This window comes from Peromyscus maniculatus, chromosome X (assembly GCF_049852395.1).
Source record: "Peromyscus maniculatus bairdii isolate BWxNUB_F1_BW_parent chromosome X, HU_Pman_BW_mat_3.1, whole genome shotgun sequence".
Classification (NCBI taxonomy): Eukaryota; Metazoa; Chordata; class Mammalia; order Rodentia; family Cricetidae; genus Peromyscus; species Peromyscus maniculatus.
Window position 1 is genome coordinate 38608173 of NC_134875.1, and position 23535 is coordinate 38631707.

At 43.4% G+C, this 23535-nt stretch overlaps 1 pseudogene; it reads left to right on the top strand.

Annotated features, from left to right (window-relative positions):
- Positions 1-232: 232 nt before the first annotated feature.
- Positions 233-2056, top strand: LOC102925221 (fructose-bisphosphate aldolase A-like; annotated as a pseudogene).
- The last annotated feature ends 21479 nt before the right edge of the window (positions 2057-23535 follow it).

Consider the following 23535-nt stretch of genomic DNA (forward strand, 5'->3'; position numbering starts at 1 on the left):
CTAATAAAAATTCCAACTCTCCCTTATATAAGAATAAAATTAACTTAATTAAAATGGCATAAAAAGTCCCTCCCACGTCCTCAGCTGAATAGGCTGAGTTCCTTTGGAACACACTACAGAATGAGATTCTGGTGACTCTAGCTGCGTTTGCTCCTCAGTCCTTTCGCTTACCCACGGCCATACCTGGCAGATCCACCCCCTCCTGTGCCGGGAACGGGCTACCACTGGCGTCATGCCCTAGCCATACCCAGCACTGACCCCGGAGCAGAAGAAGGAGTTGACTGACATCGCTCATAGAATTGTGGCTCCAGGTAAGGGCATCCTGGTTGCAGATGAGTCCACCGGAAGCATTGCCAAGCGGCTGCAGTCCATTGGCACTGAGAACATCAAAGAGAACAGGCGCTTCCACCGCCCGCTGCTGCTGACTGCTGATGACCGTGTGAATCCCTGCACTGGGCTTGTGATTCTCTTCCATGAAACCTTGTACCAGAAGGCAGTTGGTGGACGTCCCTCCCCCCAAGTTATCAAGTCCAAAGGTGGTGTTGTGGGCATTAGGGTAGATAAAGGTGTTGTGCCCCTGGCGGGAACCAATGGCGAGACCACCACCCAAGGGCTGGATGGGCTGTCTGAAAGCTGTGCCCAGTATAAGAAGGATGGAGCTGACTTTGCTAAGAGGTGTTGTGCGCTAAAGATTGGGGAAACATACTCCCTCAGCCCTTGCCATCATGGAAAATGCCAGTGTCCTGGTCCATTATGCCAGCATCTGCCAGCAGAATGGCATTGCACCCATTGTGGAGCCTGAAATCCTCCCTGTTGGGAACCATGACTTAAAAGCGCTGTCATTATGTAACTGAGAAGGTACTGAAAGGACCAAGCAGACGCCATAACAGGCTGTCAGTCTTCTCTCAGAGATCAGGCCTCAATTTCAGTTTCCTGAGACTTGAGCAAGCAGTTTCTGGGAGGGCTATGACATAGTCCTTGCAGTAGCTCCCTTTCTGCACGTACTCTGACTGCTCAAGGTTCAGCCAGTTGTTTAGTGTCTGGGACCCCTCACCAACTTAGAGCTACATGCATGGCTCAATGTAAACGTGTGAGGCCAGCCACCCTCCATGGCAGCTCAAGGACAGAGCCTGAGACTTGTCCAGGCTTGCCCCCAAATGAAAACTGCAACCTCCAACCAGTAAATCCAAAGGTTACACACCCTCACCCAATCATATGATGCCAAGGCTTGTACCACCCTGCTTGCGGTTTTTCCTTTTAAAAACCCCTCACCCTGAGAACTCAGGGCTATCCTCCTCCACCTGCTATATCGGATGTTGGACACGGACCAAGTCCAGGCTTGCTTGTTATCAATAAATCCCTGTGTGTTTTGCATCAGATATCAGCTCTGCGGTGGTCTTGCTCAGGGGTCTCATGACGTGGCCACAACAGTACCGGTTGCTGTCTACAAGGCTCTGAGTGACCACCTTATATATCTGGAAGGTACATTGCTGAAGCCCAACATGGTCACCCCAGGCTATGCCTGTATCCAGAAATTTTCCAATGAGGACATTGCCATGGCAACTGTCCCAGCTCTTCATCGCACAGTGCCCCCTGCTGTCCCTGGGTTCACTTTCCTGTCTGGAGGGCAGAGTGAGGAAGAGGCGTCCGCCAACCTCAATGCTATCAACAAATGTCTGCTGCTGAAGCCATGGGCCTTGACTTTCTCTTATGACCGAGCCCTGCAGGCCTCTGCTCTGAAGGCCTGGGGTGGGAAGAAGGAAAACCTGAAGGCTGCCCAGGAGGAGTACATTATAAGCAAGCCCTGGCCAACAGCCTTGCTTGTCAAGGAAAGTATACCCCAAGTGGTCAGTCTGCAGTCACAGCCAGTGAATCTCTCTTCATCTCTAACCATGCCTACTAAGCAGAGGTGATCTAAGGCTGCCCCATCGACACTCCAGGCCCCCTGCCTACCCACTTGCTATTGAAGAGGGGGCCTTCATGCGCTTTCCCATCATTCTTATGCTGCCCTGGTGACTGGTGTGTGGTGTTGTCTGTGAATGCTAATTCTGCCATCCCTTCCAGACCACTGCCAATAAACAGCCGTTTAAGGGGGGAAAGAAATAAAAAATAGTGTTCCAGCTGGTCAGTAGTGGCTCATGCCTTTAATCCCAGGCAGAGTGAGGCGGATCTCTGTGAGTTTGAGGCCAGCCTGGTCTACAGAGTGAGTTCTAGCCAGAGCTGTTATATAGAGAAACCCTACCTCAAAGAACAATAAAAAAGTGTTCCAATAAAAGGTACTTAATATGCATGGTTATTATATATAAATTAAAAACAAAATATAGGGGACTGGAGAGATGGTTCTGTAGTTGAGCACTGGCTGCTGTTCCAGAGGACCCAGGTTTGATTCCCAGCACCCACATGGCAGCTCACAACTGTTTCTAACTCCAGTTCTAGGGAATCTGATACCTTCTTCTGGCCTCTGAGGGCACCAGGTATGCAAGTGGTGCACAGAATACATGTACACAAAACACCCATACACATTAAATAAAAATTAAATTTTAAGATTTTTTTAAAGTGCCAATTTCAACTTGCAAGCCAAACAACTCCTTTCCAGTGAGACAGTCGTTGTATGTGGGTGTCTGACACATATTCCATGCATGCCTCTTGTTTTGTCACACGGAAAATAATTTGTAAACATGCTCAGTGATTGAAATTTGATAAAAATTGATTTTGCCATTTCAGCAAGGTCTCACTTCCTCTGAAAGTGTGGAGTGATGAATGCAGTGAATACCAATATATTTAGTACCACTGCCCGAGTTTATGCAAAGTTTGCTTTGCTTTATTAGGTTTATTTATTTATTTTGCCTGCATGCACATGTGTGTGTGTGTGTGTGTGTGTGTGTGTGTGTGTGTGTGTGTGTACACATGGCTGCATGCATGTGAAGGTCAGAGTGGAATCTGTAGGAGCTGGTTTTCCTTTTCCACAATGTGGGTCTCAAGGATGGAACTCAGGTTGTCATGTTTAGTGTCAAGTGCCTTTACCTGCTGAGCCATCTCTCCAGGCCTAAATCTATCTATTTATTGGTTTTTCGAGGATTTTTCTTCTCTGAGTATCCCTGGCTGTCCTAGAATGCACTCCGTAGACCAAGCTGGTCTTTAACTCAGAGATCCTTCTGCTTCTGCCTTGTGAGTGATGGGATTAAAGATGTGCACCACCACATCCAGCCCCTAAATTTTATTTTGAACTTTATTTTTTCTTTTAAGTTTTTTTTTTCTTTTTTGAGAAAGGGTTTCTCTCTGGAACCTAGGCTAGCCTTGAGCTATCTATGTAGCACAGGTTGACCTTGAACGGCTTGAATGCCTCAGCTTCCCAAGTGCTGGAATTACAGATCTGTGCCACCATGCACAGCTTTACTCTTACTTTGTACCATTTGGTCAAAATGTCCACATAGTGGAAAAGGCAAATAAGTATTAGTATCATTATGAAATTTGCATGATAAAAGCACCATTACAATCAGCGTTTTAACAAAATGGACAGTTATAGTACTCCCTAGACTGAGGCAAGAAGATCTTGAGTTTGAAGTCAGCTGGGGGATAAATAGTAAACACCATTTTTTTTAGTGCAAGCAATAGCAACACCAAAACAAACAAACAAACAAACAAAAGAAAACAAAACCAGGAAGCAAATATGTATAGGTTGCATGACGGATAAAAGGTTAGAATTCTGACCATGTAAAGAACTCTTCAAATGGATGGAAAAAGGTTCCAAAAACCAAATGAAAAATGGAGAGATTCATGAAAAAACATGCCATACTGTCTGTAAATGGCCATTAACCTTTCCACGTTGCATATAATGTGAAAAATCCAACTTTAAATTGTGACAATACATTCTTTTGGGAAATTCATGATTATTTAAATAAATAGTTGATTTCATATACCAGGAGAAGGAAAATCTTTTTAATTAATTAATTAATTAATTTTACAGCCTGGCCACAGTTTCTGCTCCCTTCTCTCCTTGAAGTCCCTCTCCCACTATTCTCTGTTCCCACCCTCCAAGAAGGGAAAACTTTTAAAAATGTTTAGATTTACTTTATTTTTATTTATGTGTTTCTGTGTGGGTATGTACAGTGCATAAAGTGGCCAGAAGAGGGCATCAGATCCCTTTGAGCTGGAGTCAGATTCTGAGCCATCCAAAGTTGGTGCTGGTAACCAAACATGAGTCCTCTGCAAGAATACCATGCACTTTTAACTTCTGAGGCATCTCATCAGGAACCCCGCCACCCCCCCACCCCCCGCCAAAAAAAAGGGAAAACTCCTCCTCACAGTAGAGTGCCAATTAATAAATGTAGAAGGAAGGACAGAAATAGGAAGTCATTATTTAGCAAGTATCACAGCAATAATTAATTTAGGTAAGGATTATCAAAAGATTAGTGGGTGAAATATGGTGGAAAAAATAGTATATTTACATAGTCTCAGACTATCTCCCAATAAAATGTTAATTCTAAAAGGAAAACCAGTACATTTTGAATAGGGAAATGCAGAAGGTACCCCAGGCAAATGATGGAAGCCACCACAGACATCAAGGAGACATAGTTACACTCTGTGCTTCCTGACGGCGGCAGAAAGTGACTAGCATAATTTCTGTGGTTTCTCTTCTCCTGATCTAAATTTAACGGTGAGAAAGCATCACCCAAACCCAAGCTGAGCATCTTTCTGCAGAACGTCTATAGCTATTACTTTGCAAAAATGTCAAGGTCGGCAGAAACAAAGAGAACCTGAGGAGCTGCCTGTCTGGAGGACATGACAGCTAAATACAGTGTGGGTCCCTGGGTTGAAGTTCAGACCACAAAAAGAACAGAAAGGAAACATAGGGTCTGTTCAACTGGTCAGTGGTATCATATCAATACTAATATCTGAGGTTTGACATAAAGCATTAATATTTAAGGGTGATACAAGGGAGTGTATATAGGAATTTTGCTTCTTTTTAAAATAACTCTTGTCAGTTTGGGATTACTTCAAAATAAAAGGTTAAAATATGACAAAAGAATAAATGCATACCCAAATTAGAAAAAAATCTATTTTTTCATTATAAAAATGAGAACTCCAAAGTAAAAAAAGTAATTTCCCTTTACTATATTCCTCAACTCTATTCCCCAGAGGTAACCACAGTTACCATTCATTTTGTTTATCCTTCTGTAAGTTTTGGCCTCATTTACAAGTATGTGGCATATGTGTGTGTATCTCTTATACACATACACATACACACACACACACACACACACACACACACACACACACACACGAGACCACATTAGTCATAATAATCTGATATAAACTTCTTTCACTGAACAGTATAGCTTGGGTGCATATTTCAAACTCAACTCTTCTCTCCTCTTTTCCTTCCTTTCCTCCCTCCCTCCCTCTCTTCCTCCCTCCCTTCCTTCCAACCCTCCTGCCTAGTCTTCCCAAGTGCTAGAGTTACAGGTATCTACTATCATGCCCAGGTAAGCACAGGGACTTTCTAAAATGTTACTACCCACACATCCATGTCTACAGGTAGAGAGGAAACCACCAGTTAGGCCCTGGAACCCTTGTTTCCTTGAATTCAGCTCTATCCATCTTTCTTCACCAAGGGGCACTTTACCCATGCCTATCACAGGGCTTGGCTTTGCTCCGGGTCCTACCTCTCTCTCTAGTGGCATATTTGCCTGCATCCTAGTTCTTCAGCCTGGTACATTGATCTGGGCCTTGCATCAGGACATGTGAAGGTAGGCTATGGCATTTTAAATGCATTTTCATCAGTGGGGCCACAAACAGATATACCTTTTGTCTTTACTGCTTCTTTAAGGATAGCTGTTGGCTGAAACAGATACACATCCAATACCACTTCAGGGCTAACCATGGATTTTTAAAATGAGTGTAGTCTAAATCTGTGTGGAGGATAAGAGGCCTATTCCTGACTTCTCCACTTCAGAGGGGCAATACGCCTCACACAATTGTTCAGAGTAATGCCCCCTTTCCTTTATTTTCCTTTCTATTTTGTAGCATGAGAAATAGATAATGGAATAACAATAGCGATTAAGATTTAGTGAACAATTGCTATGCAGAAGGCCACAGATGGATTTAAATGGAGTTGTAAGCTGTCTAGAGTCTGTGTACTCTCCAGGGTAATCACAAGCTTTCTTTGTAATTCAAATTGTAAGTTGTAGAGTTGTGGGACGCTGTCTTCTGGGCATGCATGGCCACTGCTGCCTTGACATCACAGCAGTCATGATTGCTCACATGAGACCCTTACAAGGTTGGGCCTACTGATGCTTCTTTGTGCAGGAGACGGGGCTCATGAGGCAGCCCACAAGTAGCTCATGAGGCAGTGCATAAGGGAGTCAGGAGCAGCTCATGAGGGGTCCCCTAGGCCTCATGGAGATGCACAACCCCCCCCTTCCTCGGGAATAGATAAGCAGTCAACAATTGCTTGGGGAAGGTGGACATTTTTCAGTGGTGTCATTTCCTTTAAGTCCCCTAAGTTTCTGAAGTAACCCCTTACCATGCTCCTGTAAGTAACCCTTGTAGACGGATCGCTAAATGGTCTTATTAAATGCAAAGCACAGAGACAGATATAGGGGTGAGAAGCTGAGAGATCAGGGAAATAGGAAAAGCTACAAGCTAACCTCACCTCACCGGCACCTCAGTCTCCAAAGCGGGCCCTACTTCCTGCATACCCAGGCCTATAGGCCTTTCTGATTTGCTCTCTCAGCCCAGTTACATCACTCCCTCTTCCTACCCAGCTCTGTCACTTCCTGTCTGTCTGTACAGACCTCCAGACCTCTACGGTTAGTGCTGGGATTAAAGACGTGTGTCACCACACTTGGCTCTGTTCCCCAGTGTGGCCTTGAACTCACAGAGATCCAGACAGATCCCTGCCTCCCAAGTGATAGGATTAAAGGCATATGCTACCATTGTCTGACTTCTATGTTTACTATAGTAGTTAGCTTTTTTCCTCTGATCCTCAGATAAATTTTATTGGGGGACACAGTATATTGGGGGACACAATCCATCACCACAAACCTTAGTCATCAATCCAATGGACTGGACTTGGATGGAATCATTTCTTAGGTCTGTCATTGGTGCCCAATATGATGTGAATACATATTTTCCCAGTTAATGCAACATGGCGTTAGATTTGAACCCAGATCATTTGACTTAGGGACCTGAGTTCCCAGTCCTCTAGGGTCCCCCTAAGGACAAATACATATTTACATAAAACATTGGCTGTTGAGTGACCGTGGTTTCCCTTTAGACTATGGAATGGGACCCTTCCTTCTGACTGTTCACTCAGCAGAAGAGAGGCATGGTAAATGTGCTCTTGTAGTATAAGCAGAGCCCCAGCGATCTCCTCCTGATGCACACACTTCTAAAGTGGCCTGGATGTAGACCATATGAAAGACTATAGGGGCTTGATTGGTTTGGTTCTAGAATTTGTTTCCCTGGCTTTAAGACCTTTGTGTGGGAGAAAACTTGCCCTATCTCTGTGAAAGGCCAATTCATCAAATCTCCATACAATTTCCTCAGAGGCCACACTAATTTCCTTCTTTTTAATTGTGGCAAAGATGGCTTTCACTGGTGTAATATACTTTATATTGGTAGATTGTCATGTGTTGTTTGAGTTCACTGGGAAGCTATCTCTGAAAGTAGGATTTCCCACTTCCTGAACCTCAGATCCAAGCATGTTTATGTTGAGCCTTCCAAATCTCCTGTCCTGAGTCAGGCTGCCCCTTGGTTCTGTAACGGGAAAGGGGGAAACCAGCAAGTTGCTGAAGGTAGTGAGGATATGTGCCCTGGAGAACACCTACAATAAACTGTTTCTAGTAGAGGCTACTCTTGTTGATTGCTCTGAGACATAAAAAAGCTCATACTGGGGAAGAGAAGCTGGGTGCTTGTCCCTGAAGAGCATGCTCGGTTCTGCCCGGAACTGTCCATTGTGAACTCCAATATGGCTGTTTGAACCGGGCTTCCCTAGTTGGCAGCTGCCAGCTGATTGTAAGTGCCCAGTTTGATGATGTCACCTTTCTGCTGCTGTTTGTTCTTTGACTTGGAAGCCTCACCCTGGGAGACTCTCTGCTCTGCTCAGAACTCCCTCAATCAGAAAGAGCAGCTGAATCTTCCCCGGTTGATTTCTGTGGGATGTTGGTAAGGCCCTGATTTGATGGTGTTGCCTTTTGCTTGCTCTCTCAATTGAGCTACTCCAGGCATCTCTGTGGGATGTCTATGAGTGCTGGATTTGATGTTTTGCTATCTATGATCTGTTGCTTCTCCTCTATCTGCTATTTGACATTGTTTGTTTGTTTGACTTTTTTGTTATATATTTAATAAGCTCAGTCAGTCATTCATAACTGAAAGCATGTGGCTATCATATTTCATTCTCTGACCATATATAGAAGAACTGGATTTTGCCTCAGCTGGTTGTATCCCTAGGTGAAGTAAAAAGAACATAGTCTTTGGCAAGAGGCGTAGAGGTCAGTCTAAATAAGTGTTGGCAGTTTATATGGAGGTGAGGAGCCGGAGAAAGCAGGGTTGGGCCTGCCTCTTTTGCTGTTCACTCCCTGCGAGCTAAATGAAATGATGTGGGATCAGAACTGGAGTCAGAGCTTGCCCCCAAGTCTTCCCTGTTGTGTTTGGTTTCCAGTTTCTCATTTGGCAACACTGGATGCTAAGGGTGGAGGTACAAGGCGGGGTGGAGACCAGCTGGGTCCAGTAAGGAGTGGTGAAAGATGAGGTAGATATGCATGGAAAAGAGGGAGTTGGAGGGAAAGGTAACTGGGTTCACAGCCTCTGAGAATGTGGTTGGTTCAGAGAAAGAGTCTGAATATGCATTGGGGCAGGTAGAGGCAGGGAGCTAGATAAAACTCTGCAAATATACTTGTCTCATAGGCCTTCCTGCAGGAATCCAGAATATTTTTAGTCAGTGATGAAACTTTTTACTGTTGAAACCCTATAGGTCTGGTTGGTGCAATTATTCATTGTGCATGGGAATCTGGATGAGTGCCTCAGTGGGGAATGTGCTGAACAAAATACCTGATAAACTTTTTTGAGATGGTGTCTTATTATGCAGCCCAAGGTGGGCTTGAACTCACAATCCTATTGCCTATGCTTCCCAAGTGCTGGGATTACAGGTTTATATTACTGTGCACAGCTGATAAAAAAAAAAAGTCAGCTTACAAGGCTGGAGAGATGGCTCAGTGGTTAAGAGCACCGACTGCTCTTCCAGAGGTCCTGAGTTCAATTCCCAGCAACCACATGGTGGTTCACACCATCTGTAATGAGATCTGGTGCCCTCTTCTGGCCTGCAGGGACTCATGCAGGCAGAATACTGCATACATAATAAATAAATAAATCTTTTTTTTTTAAAGTCAGCTTACAGAGAAAGCTAAGTGTGGTGGCATTTATTGTTATAACTCCCAGCCACCCCTAGCTACATGACCTTGCATGTGCTGTCCATCAGGGAGGCAGAATGCTTAGTCACCCCAGGGCCTTGTGTCCTATGTAATCCTCATAATCATCATGGAGCGTGATCACATAATCTACGCGCATGCATGGTATAGCTATGCAAACCCATATGTGCATGCTTGGGGCAGGGGACCTATAAAAAGAGATTCTACCCATTCCCCTCAGCCCCTTTTCCACACTGTTCATTTCTAGTAGGCCTATTGCACAATCCCTCTTTACCCTTCCCTAATAAATACTCTTATAGTGGGTTTCGTTGTACCTCGTGTTTTCTCTCGCATAGTAACTAGCGCCACAAATAAATAACAAGGACAACCAGGAATTCAATGCCAGCTGGGGCTACATATGTCCCTGCCTAAATAAAGTAAGACAAAAAAAGAAAAAAAATCAAAGAAAAGGCTTCTTTGGTTCCATTTCAGAGGGTTCAGTCCACAAGCAGTTCGGCCTGGTGCTTTGTAGAGCTGGCATCACAGAATATCATGGTGTGAGAATGTGGTGGAGGAGGATGCTGAAGGAAAGAGAGGAGGGGCCTGGGTCCCAACACCCTTCATGGGCATCCCGAGTGCTCTAACTTCCTTCTGCTAGACCTCACCCCTGAAAGGTTCTATAATATCTCAGTAGTGCCATAGGCTGGTGGCCAAGGCTTTGGAATAGAGACTTTTAGAAGATCAGTTAAAATCTAAGCTATCATAGGAAATCCAGCCTTCACTACATCTCCTGAGATATGAACCTGGTGAACAGGTGTTAGTTTGGTGCAGGAGTGCCATTGTGGAGCTATTTGCTCTTAATTGGAACTTTCCTTCCCTTCGAGGAAGGAGGGTCATAAGACTCAGAAAGTGGGCTAGGGAGATGGATCAGTCAGTCAAGAGGACCTGAGTTCAATCCCCACAACCCATGTAAAAAAGCACTTCTAATCTAAGCACTAGGGAGGCGCTGACAGACGACAGATCCCTGGTGCTTGTTGGCAAGTCACCTTGGCCTATTTGGTGATCTCCAGGTCAGTGGAAAAACCTGTCTCACAAAAGAGACAAGGTGGACAGCTCCTGAGGAACAATACCCAAGGTTGTCCTTTGGCCTCCACATGTATATGCACACATGTGCATGCACATCTACACACACACATGTATCAACACACACACACATGCAGGCACACAGACTCTGGAAGTAAGGGAAACATACAAGGCCAAGGATGTAAATGAAACTTAGAAGGCTCAGGAAGGCCCTAAGAGTTCTAAGATTTACAAGAACCCTCCCCAAGGTTATATAAGCAGTAACAGTTGCTGGGGAAGGATATGTTCTGACCAGAGAAGCTACTTTTAAGTCAAACAGGGAGCTCCAGAGATGTAACTTTCATGTGACTTTTTAGTGATGCAGCTGTCTTTGAGTTATCCATGCTCTTTGTGACTCATTACCAGTACTCCTATAAGTAACCCCAATAAACCCAGTCACTCACTAAGCTATTGTTAATGCTTAGAAAACCTGGAGAAGGGGCCTTATTAATTTTGTAACTTTTAGAGAAAATAACCCTCAAAAAACAAATAGAAAAGGGAAAAAGTCAAAGAAAAAGTTTTAAGTAGCCTTGGTCTAGGATATAGCCAAATATGACCTTGAACTCATGATTTCCAAGCCTTTCACCCTGAGTGCTAGGATCACAGATGTGTGCACCATGCCTAGTTTATGTGGTGCTGGGGGCTGAACCCAGGGCTTTGTGCATGCTAGGCAATCACTCCATCAATTGAGTTATGTAGAGGGGCCCCAAAACAGCTTGACCACACAGCTGCCTTGACAGGCTTAGAGGCCCAGACCTAGCTTTTGGCAAACCCCACCCAGTGGGGCCTGTGTCTAAGGGGAAATACCTGAAGCCCAGATACAGCTTCTGGCATGCAACACCTGGACCCAGGAAGAGCCATCAGCCGACCCCACCCTGTGGGGCCTGCATCTAAGAAGAAATACCTGACATTTCAAACATTCCCTATACCCCTAGACAAATGTCAGCCAATCATGGTCCTGAACCCTGGAAATCCCCTCACCCCAACTTCTGCTATGATAAAAACCCCACCCTGCCTGGGCTCTGTTGTCACCGCTGCCTCAGACAGAGAGACCAAGCTCAGAGCTTGAAGATAAAATAAATGCTCTTTGCTTTTAGATGCAGGATTTGGTTTCCATGGTGGTCTTTTGGGGGTCCCATGATCTGGGCATCACAGTTACAATCTATTGATGCTGAAAATACTACTTTTGCATGATTACTTAGTACAAGATGGTAAAAGTATATTTAGGACCACTCTCAGAATTTGTTGGAAATTCTGTCTCAATGTTAACCCAAAATCTATTTAATGATAGTTTAGCAACTGAAACAACAATTTTAAAAATCAAACACTGTAAAACAATAAAACCCAAAGATTTACTCATTGGTACACGTTGATGGGGGTATTGTATGAAACTATTAAAAGTCTTTGTTTTTCATAATTGAGCATATATTTACAAGAGTAGAAACTTTGCACACGTAGTAAAAACGCTGTAAATTTCCGGAGTCTCAAATCTGAGCTGAGGTGTTGGCAGCTTTTTTGGGTCCTGCATGGTCTGCTGCCATGCACAGCGCAAACAGCGCATATTCTCTGTTGAGAAGCAAGCCCGCAGTAAAGGGGATTCATTACACGTTTGATTTTAAATTAAGTGTTTGGTTGCTGGGTGTGAAGAAAACTTTTACTGTTGTCACACTTTTCAGGAACCCCATAATCAGTTAAGTGACCCCCAAATGAAGCTGCAACCCCCAGTTTAAGAATCTATGCAGAATGCCATAGGCATTTGGGAAGTGTATGGCCCTGTGGTTAGTATGGTTAACCTGATGGGATTTAGACTCGCCATGGATACAGGACCCTGGGAATGTCTGGGGGGCGGATTTTCTGGATTAGATTAACTGAGGTGGGAAGACCCACCCTAAATGGAGGTGGATCCAGTCCATGGGCTAAGGTTCAAGATTGAATCAAAAAAAGAAAGGGAACTTTGAGAAAAAGCATTCATGACTCCCTGCTTGTGGACGCAGTGTGGCCAGGGACCTCAGACTACTCCCAGCACGACTTCCCTGCTACGGTGGACTATAAAGTAAGTCCTTCCTTCCTTAAGTTGCATCTGTCAGGTATTTTGTTGGAGCAACAAGACAAGCAAGTGATAAAGGCTTAGTTATATTATTAGACTGTGGATGATAAGCAGTAGACTCCTGAAAAATCTGGTTTGCATGTTCTGTCTGGCTGCTTTTCTGTTAGCCTGTGGTGGCAGGGGACATGTGGATTTGGATATGGTAGACTGGAAATATGTTCTTTAGAAGTTTTGCAAACATCTCTAGTCAGACATGATGAAATTAACCCTCTGTGGAGATGCTACAAACATCTCTGCCATGGAGAGAACTGGGGCTGAAAGTGGTACAGTGGAAGAAAGAGGGACATTCACTAGGAAGTGTTGACTTCGATAATTAGCATGTTGTGACTGGTTGGGAGAGAGCTGGTGAGGAATGTAAGGAATGTCTCCAAGGGATGCTTGGTGATTGGAGGACAATGGAATAGCTTCCTGAGCATCTTAAGCATTCTTTGTTTGCTTTTTTTTTTTTTTTTTTTTTTTTTTTTTGGTTTTTCGAGACAGGGTTTCTCTGTGTAGCTTTGCGCCTTTCCTGGAACTCACTTGGTAGCCCAGGCTGGCCTCGAACTCACAGAGATCCGCCTGCCTCTGCCTCCCGAGTGCTGGGATTAAAGGCGTGCGCCACCACCGCCCGGCGCATTCTTTGTTTGCTTTAGTAAGGGTTCACACTATGTAACTTGTGGGAGTCTGGGGGAGTTCAGCTCCCACCTTATGAAGGGTTCTTGGGTGGAGGAGAGAGGAATGAGAAAATATCAGATAGAAAGATAGACCTAGATGACGAGGAGAAAGACAGACACACGGGATAGCTTTGGGAGGGCCAAGGTCAATACCCAACAGCCCAGAGGTTTATTTAAAAGGGCTTTTTAATACTATGCCAAGGGGAGAGGCAAAAGACCGTAAGATCAAAGCACACCACACAGCCAAGTGTAGAACCTTCCAAACACCTGGTAAACACACCCATGGCCAAATCATCTCATTATGCAGCCCTGCTGGGTAAAGCAAACTCTGATTCTCTGATCCTGAGTAATTTTTCACTCGATAGCTTGTGTGTGTCTCCACAGTTACTTAGATGGTTTTGAACTTCCAGTTTTCCTGGTTCAGCCATCTAAGTAATAGGATTCCAAGCAAGTGCCACCATGCTGCATTGCTTGAACATAGCCCAAAGCATGCTTCTCTGTGCTAGAGGACATTGAGCAGCTGAGACAAATAACTTAAAGGAGGAAATATTTGCTTTGACTCATGTTTTCAGAAGTTTCAACCAGCAGGCACTTGGCTTCACCACTCAGGGCTCTGCTGAGACAAGACATTAGGCTGGGGAGCACATGGTGGAGCACAGCATCATCACGTCATATGGCAGGCAGGAAGCAGAGAGGTATAACTGTTGTTTATGCTGTGGCGCTGCCCCTCATGGCTGGTCGCCGCCCGCGGCCGCCATGCCGGTGGAGGAGCGTGCTGATTGAAAGAATCATAGCCATGGTCACCTTTTTAGAGCTTTATTGGAGGGGGGGGTGAGAAAGAGAGAAAGAGAGGGGGGCAGGGAGAGAGGGGGGCGGGGGGGGGGGGTGATGGCCGACGGGAGGAAGGAGCAGAAAGAAGAGAGACAGAGGGCCCACCCGCTTTTTAGGCTGGGACGCCGTGGAAGGCTGATGACGTAATTAAGGACCTAATCCTTACATCCCAGACTTTCCCTTATTATAAAAAAAGCAGGTAAATGGGACTAGGGGTGTCGTTTGTTTCAAAAACTGCTTCCAGCTGACTTTTGGACGTTGGTTGGCTCTGGGGGAATGGAGAAGGGGATTTTTCCGAGGTAGACAGGCGTTGTGGAATGCTGTCTGCCATCTGTTTGCTCTGGAGACATGTATCCCTCTTGGCTGTGGCTGGGAACTTTTTGTTTGACAAGATGCTGGTGACAGAGAAAAAAACTTACAGAGAGAAAAGAATCATTATTATTTTATGTTGACATTTATCTGAGGTATATCCGGCCTGTCCTTATGGATTTTGAAACATGTTAAGTTTTATCAGAGACAGATTATTTTAAAGTACCTGTTTCCTTTACTGGTTCAGCATCTAAGAGACAGGTGATCAATTGTTAAAAGCATCTCATAGTAATAGATGTTTACATTAAAGTCTTTTTGTAGCACCCAGACACTTTTGGGTCTGGGGGTGTAAATACCTTTTAGCTGTTACAGTTTCTTATTTGATGATCTCTGGACTCCAGTTCTATGGTGGTCCTGTACCATTAGCTGGACAGTTGATTAGAACAGGGAACTGGGAAGAGAAAAGCTTGTGGCGCATGAGAATTTATTTTTTTGGAATTAGGGACAAGGCAAAAATCAGGGCCCTGTCTATATGCACATGAGAAACACAGGCAGTGGATCTGGAGTGAAGCAATGAGCTCTTATTTTAGGTGGAAATCTTTTTTCATTAAGTAACTCTGAAAGTGCAATTAAATCTTTCCAGAGGTGGTAAGGCTGTCCTCTGTACCCGACAATAAAGGAGAGGTGGCATCCCAAAACTCCCAGGACTGAGTCAGTGGCTTTGGTGTCCAGAAGGAGAGAAACGGATCGCTTCCCTGTTGTGTTCTGGGTTCCCTGCCATGTCTGTAGCCAAGCCTAGGTCTGCTGGAGGTCTTAGCTTGATGTATCCATGCCTCTTGGTGCCTGGGGGCAGTCAGCTGACTCTTTGTCTTTCTAGGCAGCACTTTTAACAAGGCTGTTGATGGCCTGGCAGGGCATTCGGTAGCCAGTGGCCTTTTCCTCACTTAAAACAGGGACCCAACAGCTTTTGGGAGTCAGCGAGCGCCAGCACTTGGCAATTTTGTTCTCGGGCTTTTATCTCTTCCCCGGCACACCTTAAATGCCACAGATGACTCTTTTGCCTGTGGGGTCAGGAGCCTTGCTCTCCAGATGATTAAGTTTTAGTCGGGGATGTCTGGGGAACAAGAGACAGAGTTTACTCCGTGTCCTGAATTTTTTTTTCTTTTTTTTTTTTCCTGATGATTGATGTCTCAAGGACAGCTTTTGGAAGATCTGTCAGTAGGCTATAAGCTGATTTTTGGCTTAAGAGCCATCCTAATTATTGTAAACTTATTTGTATGGATCTTAGCCACTTCCAGACTGTGTTTCTCAAGGCAGTTTGAGAATGAGTGGGTGGAGTTAAGGTGAGTTAGGGCGAGTCATAGAAACCACCCAAGCCCGCCCATTTGAGCCTGCCCACTGCTGGTGGAAGTCAGACAGAAAAGGTCACACCTGGCAGACGCAGAAATGGGGAAGGAGAAGGGTTTTAACGCCGTCGAAGGCTGATGACGTAATTAAGGACCAAATCCTTACAATAATGGTGCCAGAGACATCATGCCCCTCAAAGCTTTCCCACTGCCGTGATCTGCTTCCTTCAATGAGACCCAGCTTCCTAAACTTTCCACCACTTCTCTACCTAACCGTACCAGACGGGGAACAAGCCTTCAATACATGGGCCTGGTAGAGGACACGCCATTTTCAACCATAACCACGATCCACAAATCAGGTGGTCCTTTTTTTGTACTTCAAATATCTATTAGAGCTGGGCATGGCTTTGCTTGCCTTTAATCTTAGCACTCAGCAAGCAGAGTTGGGCAATCTTTGTGAATTCGAGGCTAGCCTGGTCTACATACAAATCGAGTTCCAGGACAGCTAGATCTTTTACACAGAGAAACCCTGTCTTGAAAAACCAAAACCCAAACCAACCAACCAAACCAAAAAACCCCAAATATCTACTAAAATTAGAGTGGATTTTCAAATTGAATATACACACATTCTATGGTTACATTTAATTACAATTTATATATTATATATAATATACAAGTAGACTGCATTTTTTGCATCAAGGACAAGTAAGCATGAGGGAGAGTAGAAGGCAGTTTTACTCCTAAAATGAACCCACACTGAGACTTGCCGCAATAAGAAAGATCTTTTTATATTTAGGAAATGTGTATGAGAATGTGTGTTACCTTTAAGGTAAACATATTCTGTAGAATAAAGACTTTGTAACTCAACCCTGGACTTTTTAAAGAGAGGTATTTTAAGACCTAAAGTTGTGGCTAGTTTTCTTTCCACGGCTATAAAGAAGTCCAAAAGATTAGTGTATTATTTCAAATCACTATGTGTAGTAGCATACATAGTAGATCTTCAGCAAAATGGAAATGACTCTACTATCAAATAAGGAGATCTACTTGTTTGTTCGGAAACAGATGGCTCTCAGTGCCCAATGTGATACCATGCAGTTTCTTGCCATTTGGAGCCAGAGTTCTGTTGAGTATTATACTCGTCTAGGGACTTCAGATTGTTCCTGTGAGGCTGGCATTTATTCAGGTTTAACATAGAGGACTTCCTGGAACTTACAGAGGAAGAATGAAAAAGCCTAGGGACAGCTCATCACAATACAGCCCCCAACATTTGAATGTCACCTGAGGTCCTTCTTTTTAATGTTTTAAAAGACATTATTAGCAACAGGTATAGTGGTTCACATCTGGAAACCCCACTGCCACCATTCCATAGGCTGAGGCAGGAAAATCATTGTGATTTCCACGATAGCTAGACCTACATACTGAATTTCAGGCTAGACCAAACAAAACAACAAACAAAAACACCTGAACAAAAGACAAAAACAAAGAGTCTTGGTAGCCAGTTACAATAATATTATGGCTCAGACTCAGCCTTGCTCTCAGGGAGCAATAGACATTGTCTCTATATGAAAGGCCTCTCTGCATTGTGTTTCTCTGGAGAAGCCTTTGACAGAAGCCTGGGCCTCTTTGCCATGCCACAGGGACACAGGTTAGGGCCCATTCCTGAATGTTTCCCAGTGAATCACTTCGGAGAAGGTCTTCTTGTTTGGAAACCGTCACTAGGAAGGTCCTCTGGGGACTCTAAGGCAGCGCGGCAATCATTACTCTGGGCTCAGGGTGTAGCAAGACTGCCTGTGGTCTGGTTGTGGCTTCCTCTCACCAAAAAGCTTGGTTTGTTGAGTTGGTAGCTGGGGAGAGATAGGCAGATTTGCATAGCAGGTATGGAGCCTCCTAGGAAGAAAGAGATCATGTGTCTATAGCTTTTCTCAAAAGAATATTTTATAAAGAACAATCAGACCACAACCCATAGAACCATAGAGGCTATATATATAGCATGGAGGTCCCTAGGACAACTGTGGCATATAATAAATTTCAGTTTTACTCAATTATTAAAAAAAATAGCCAAATGAATGGAAACACATGAACTATGAACCAAAGGCTGAGGGGCCCCCAGCTGGATCAGGCCCTCTGAATAGGTGAGACAGTTGATTGGCTTGATCAGTTTGGGAGGCAACTAGGCAGTGGGACCAAATCCTGTGCTCATGGCATGAGTTGGCTGTTTGAAACCTGGAACTTATGCAGGGACACTTGGCTCAGTCTGGGAGGAAGGGACTGGACCTCCCTGGACTGAGTCTACCAAGTTGATCACAGTCCTCGGGGGAGGACTTGTCCTGGAGGAGGTGGGAATGGAGGGTGGGCTGGGGGTAAGGGGAGGGGGTGGGAGGGGGGAGAATAGGGGAACCCATGGCTGATATGTAGAACTGAATGGTATTGTAAAATAAAAAATATATATCACAAAAAAAGAATATTTTAGCTCATAGCTCATTTTTCATAGAGGATTTCTTGATCCCTCAAGGCCATTTTTTTTTTAAATCTTGTCTTATAGTTTTCTTTGCACATAGTATTATTTACACTTACCTCTTTTAGGAAGAGATTTACATGTTTATTTTTTACATTCCCCCACTAGAATGTGGTTTCCTGAGGGCGGGAACATTCTTTGCATTTTCCATCCCTTTATCCTGGTGCTTGGAATCATGCCTGCTGCTGTGGGAAGTAGACACACTTCAAGTGTTTGTCAGAAGAATGAATGACTGAATGAAACAGCCAGAAGGGGGCAACAATGAAAAGTATAAGGGATCTTCTTGCTTCTCCAACTTCTCTCCTGAAAGGATCATGTGATGATGCTCTTGAAACTCTTGACCTTTGAGATCAGGTTGTGCCAGGATCTAAGTAAAACAGTGTCTTTCCAGACTGTCTTTACCTAAGAGACTCCATTTTATAAGCAGTTTTGATTCTGTTTTGAGGATGAACTATGACTGTACCTGAGTGGACATGTTAATAGTCCTTCTATCTGACACTACCTCTGTAGTACAGACTGATAAATGACTTGTGCCTGAAATTATGAAGGGTGATACTGTATACATTTATTGAGGTATATTGGGCATATTAAAATCATTTTAGAAAACCAGGCCTATGAAGTTGTTGAGTACACCAGACAGAGGAAAATGTGTAACTTTTTCGTCTAGACTCCATAAGGAGGTGAACACATAGAACTATGATGGCAACAGGCCCTATCCACCTATTAACTGACCAGTCTTATGTGTGCATCAAGGATGGACAGGCACAGAACTCCCGACTGACCTCAGGGACTTCAAATTGGTCTGCTCTCCTTCTGCCATGTTTGTCCTAGGCCTTGAGCTTATGTCATCAGTCTCAGTGGCAAGTGCCTTTGCCTGCTGATCCACCTCACCAGCCTTTTCTGTTGGTGTATTGCAACCACTGCTTCAATTTTGTTAATGATTGTAAGTCTGCTTGGTTTTCCCATTTTTTCTTGAGTGAATTTTGGCAAATTGTAGCTTGACGCTACATCTATCTGCAACTTCTTTTTTTTTTTTTTTTTTTTTTTTTTTGGTTTTTCGAGACAGGGTTTCTCTGTGTAGCTTTGTGCCTTTCCTGGAACTCACTTGGTAGCCCAGGCTGGCCTCGAACTCACAGAGATCCGCCTGGCTCTGCCTCCCGAGTGCTGGGATTAAAGGCGTGCGCCACCACCGCCCGGCTATCTGCAACTTCTTAACAAGACCTCTCCAGCAAGTACATCCTTATCAGGCTCCCAGCCTTGGTCTCCCAGGCCTTTTTCAATCTCTTTGCCTCTTTTAACCCTTTACAGCCATTCTGTAAAGCTCTCTCTCTCTCTCTCTCTCTCTCTCTCTCTCTCTCTCTCTCTCTCTCTCTCTCTCCTGTCTGTCTCTCCCCCATCTGTCTGCTGTCTGTCTGTCTGTCTGTCTGTCTCTCTCTCTTTCACACACACACACACACACACACACACAGAGACACACAATGTGTAATGTGTGCTGTGAGAGTTAACATTAGTAAATTGATATTGGCATAAAAGGATCCTTGTTTGCTTTGGCCAGGGCTATTAAGGAAAGTGAGAGTATCTGGCACCTTGCTTACAATTAACTTTCATACATTCTGAATTTATTCAATAAAATCTGACATTGTGGAAAGATACAAACAAGTCTGTTTCTTACATAGTTCACTCATGACATGATCTGTTTTTTTTCTTCTTGCTGGTGGCATTTCATTGGTTATTTCCATAATTCTTAGCAAGGTGCCTTTGTTTCAAAATATTGATTTATTTCTCATTAGCAATATTGACTCCTCTTTATGTCAGGTAAGGGATTTGTATCTTCCTTTCTTTTTTAAAGTTCAATTTTTTACCTTTACTTTATTTTATAATGCTCTTTAAGTTTCATTTGTACTTTTAAAATTAGTTTGTTGAGAACTTTGTACAATGAGTTTTAACCATATTCGTCCCCCAATCCCTCCCAGATCCATTTCCTACGTACTGAACTTTTTGAGCTCTTTTCCCCCATCAAGTACAATTTATGCTACCCATATATTCATGCATGTGTGGCCTTCCACTGGACCATATGGACATACTAGTAATATATACTTACTTCTTAAGGATCTACACCAGTGGTTCTCAACCTGTGGGTCATGACCCCTTTGGGGATCAAATGACCCTTCCACAGAGGTCAATATCAGATATCCTGCATGTTAGATATTTACATTGCTATTCATAACAGTAGCAAAATTATAGTTATGAATTAGCAATGAAATAATTTTATGTGGGGGTCAGCACAACATGAGAAACTGTATTAAAGGGTTGCAGTGTTAGGAGGGTTGAGAACCACTGCTTTACACTGTCAAATCAAGAAATAACTCCCAACTACTGCCAGTTATTTGATTCATTTCTATGCTGCTAAAGGTCACTTCTATATTTACAGTCCACTGACAGGGGAATGTCTTTCTGTATGCTGTGAAAATATGTTGCTCTGATTGGTTGATAAATAAAGCTGTTTGGCCTATGGCAAGGCAGCTTAGAGGCAGGCAGAAAATCCAAACAGATAGAGAAGAAGGAAAAAGACAGAGCAGGGGAGATGCTGCTACCCGCTGCCAGAAGAAGCAAGATGTAAAGGTACTGGTAAGCCATAAGCCACGTGGCAAAGTATAGATTTATAGAAGTGGGTTAATTTAAGATATAAGAACTAGATAACAAGAAGCCTGCCATGGCCATAGTTTAAAAATAATATTAGCTTGTGTATGTTTATTTAGGTCCAAGCAGCTGCAGGTGAGAGAGATTTGTCCTCACCTTGGGGCAGGCAGGACACAGGAAAACTTTCAGCTACAGTCCACTCTGTAACTGTATTCATATTTCATACTTTTTCTATAGGTTGACTTTGAAATCCAGAAAACATGACATTACCATCATCATGGTGTACATTTTATTTCCTTCACAATTAGAGTGTGTCATTTGATTACTGGAGAAGATGTAATCCTGTATCTTCATATATCTGGGCCATTTGAAGGGTAATACTACTACTTTCAAGTTCAATTGGTTTCTCTTCTTATTCTCTACCAATTGCTTACTCATATTACATTTTATTTTGGTGAAAGGGATGGAATCCAGGCCATACAAATGCTATGTGTACACTATTGATAAGCTATAGTCCCAGCTCCTTATGTCCCATTTTACATATGTATCATGACTTTTTGAGGGTATTTCTTGGCATTTAAAATTATCTTTTTGTAGATAATACACATGTCTTTATCATTGAATTATTGATGTCTTCCAACCATTTGCATAGACTAATTTTGAATTCGCTGGCATGTTTTAAAGTTTCCCTCCTATTTGGTTAGTTCAGGAATTTTTTTTTTTATTGCAATCTTAGGTGTCTTAGATAGGGTTTCAATTGCTATGATAAAATACTATGGCCATAAACAACTTGGGGAGCAAAGGGTTTATTTCAGCTTACAACACTCTCAAGTCATATTCCATCACTGAGGGAAGTTAGGACAGGAACTCAAGCAGGACAGGAACCAGGAGGCAGGAGCTGATGTAGAGGCCTTTGAGGAGTGCTGCTTACTGGCTTGCTCCCCATGGCTTCCTAAGCCTGTTTTCTTTCTTTTTTTTTGGGAGGGGGTGGTTTTTGAGACAGGGTTTCTCTGTGTAACAGCCCTGGCTGCCCTGGGCTTACTTTGTAGACCAGGCTGGCCTTGAACTTACAGAGCTCTGCCTGCTGAGTGCTGGGATTAAAGACATGCACCACCACTGCCTGGCATCAGCCTGTTTTCTTATAGCACACAGGACCACCACAATGGGCTAAGCCCTCCCACATCAATCACTAATTAAGAAAATGCATTACAGACTTGCCTATAAGCCAATCTGATGGGGGCATTTTCTCAGTTGAGGTTTCCGCTTTCCAAATGAGTCTGGTTTGTGTCAAGTTGACATAAAATTAGCCAGCACACTGGGTTATTGTTTGTTTTTCAGACCCCACCCAGGTCTTGTTGACTCTTTTAGGTTGCTTGTTGAAGCACATCCTTAAATCATGTTTTGTTTGTTTCCAGAATAGATAGTTGTGAGGTAAAAGTCCCAAGTTCTTTCATAGCCGATTATATATTTTTACTTTTGTTCTTGTATCTGACTAATATAAAATAGGTTCAAAGTTATTTTCCAACTTTGCAGGTGTTAATTCTAGGGTTTCTGTTTCAATGTTGAACTCTTGTGTGTTAATGAGGAGTTTCACTTCTCTGTAGATAAATCTTTCTTTTCTCTATCTCTCCAAAAGCTTTAAGGATATTTTCTTAGTGTTTGACTTTCTAGGATTGCACAAGCATGTTTTTATATGTAAGCTTTTCTTTTATCCTAATTACAATTTAGCGATCTTTTCGAACTGGAATCATTCTTCAATTACAAGAAATGTTGTTCTATTTTTAAAAATGATACCCCCATCTCATCTCATCTCATCTCATCTCATCTCTTCTCTTCTCTTCTCTTCTCTTCTCTTCTCTTCTCTTCTCTTCTCTTCTCTTCTCTTCTCTTCTCTTCTCTTCTCTCTCTCTCTTTCTCTCTCTCTCTCTCTCTCTGATAGGTTTTCTCTGTGTAGCTTTGCACCTTTCTGGGATCTTGCTCTGTAGACCAGGCTGGTCTCAAACTCACAAAGATCCACCTGCCTCTGCCTCCCGAGTGCTGGGATTAAAGGTGTGCACCACCACCACCACCACCACCACCACCACCACCACCACCACCACCCGGCCCCTTTCCCTCTCTTGTTTCCATTTGGAATTCAATATAAATAGACATCCCCCCAAGAGGAATATTTTATATTAAAAAAAAAAAAACAACCTTTTCTACTAAACTCCCCTTTTACTCATTAGCATGAAAGGCCTACTTTGGAAGAAAGACTGAAATTGTGATTTTTAACCACTGGAAGCCCACGCCTGGGTGTATGTGGTGGTTTATACCAGTAAGATTAGGTTGCCACTAGAATTCTACCTGAAATCCTACATACAAATTCTACCTGAAAGTAACCAAGACCTTGAGGATAGGATTTCTTTTTAATGAAGTATTTCCACTAATGAGTGAAAAGCAATGATAGAATATTTTCATTTGGAAACCTCCAAGGAAACTGAATCTAAATGATGATATCGGTAACCAATAGTGTCACAAGAAAGAGAGGTGGCCTCTGATGAAGGCATGTAGCGCACCTTGTGAAATTATTTTGCTCTAAATCAAACTGAAGTATGAACAAGCT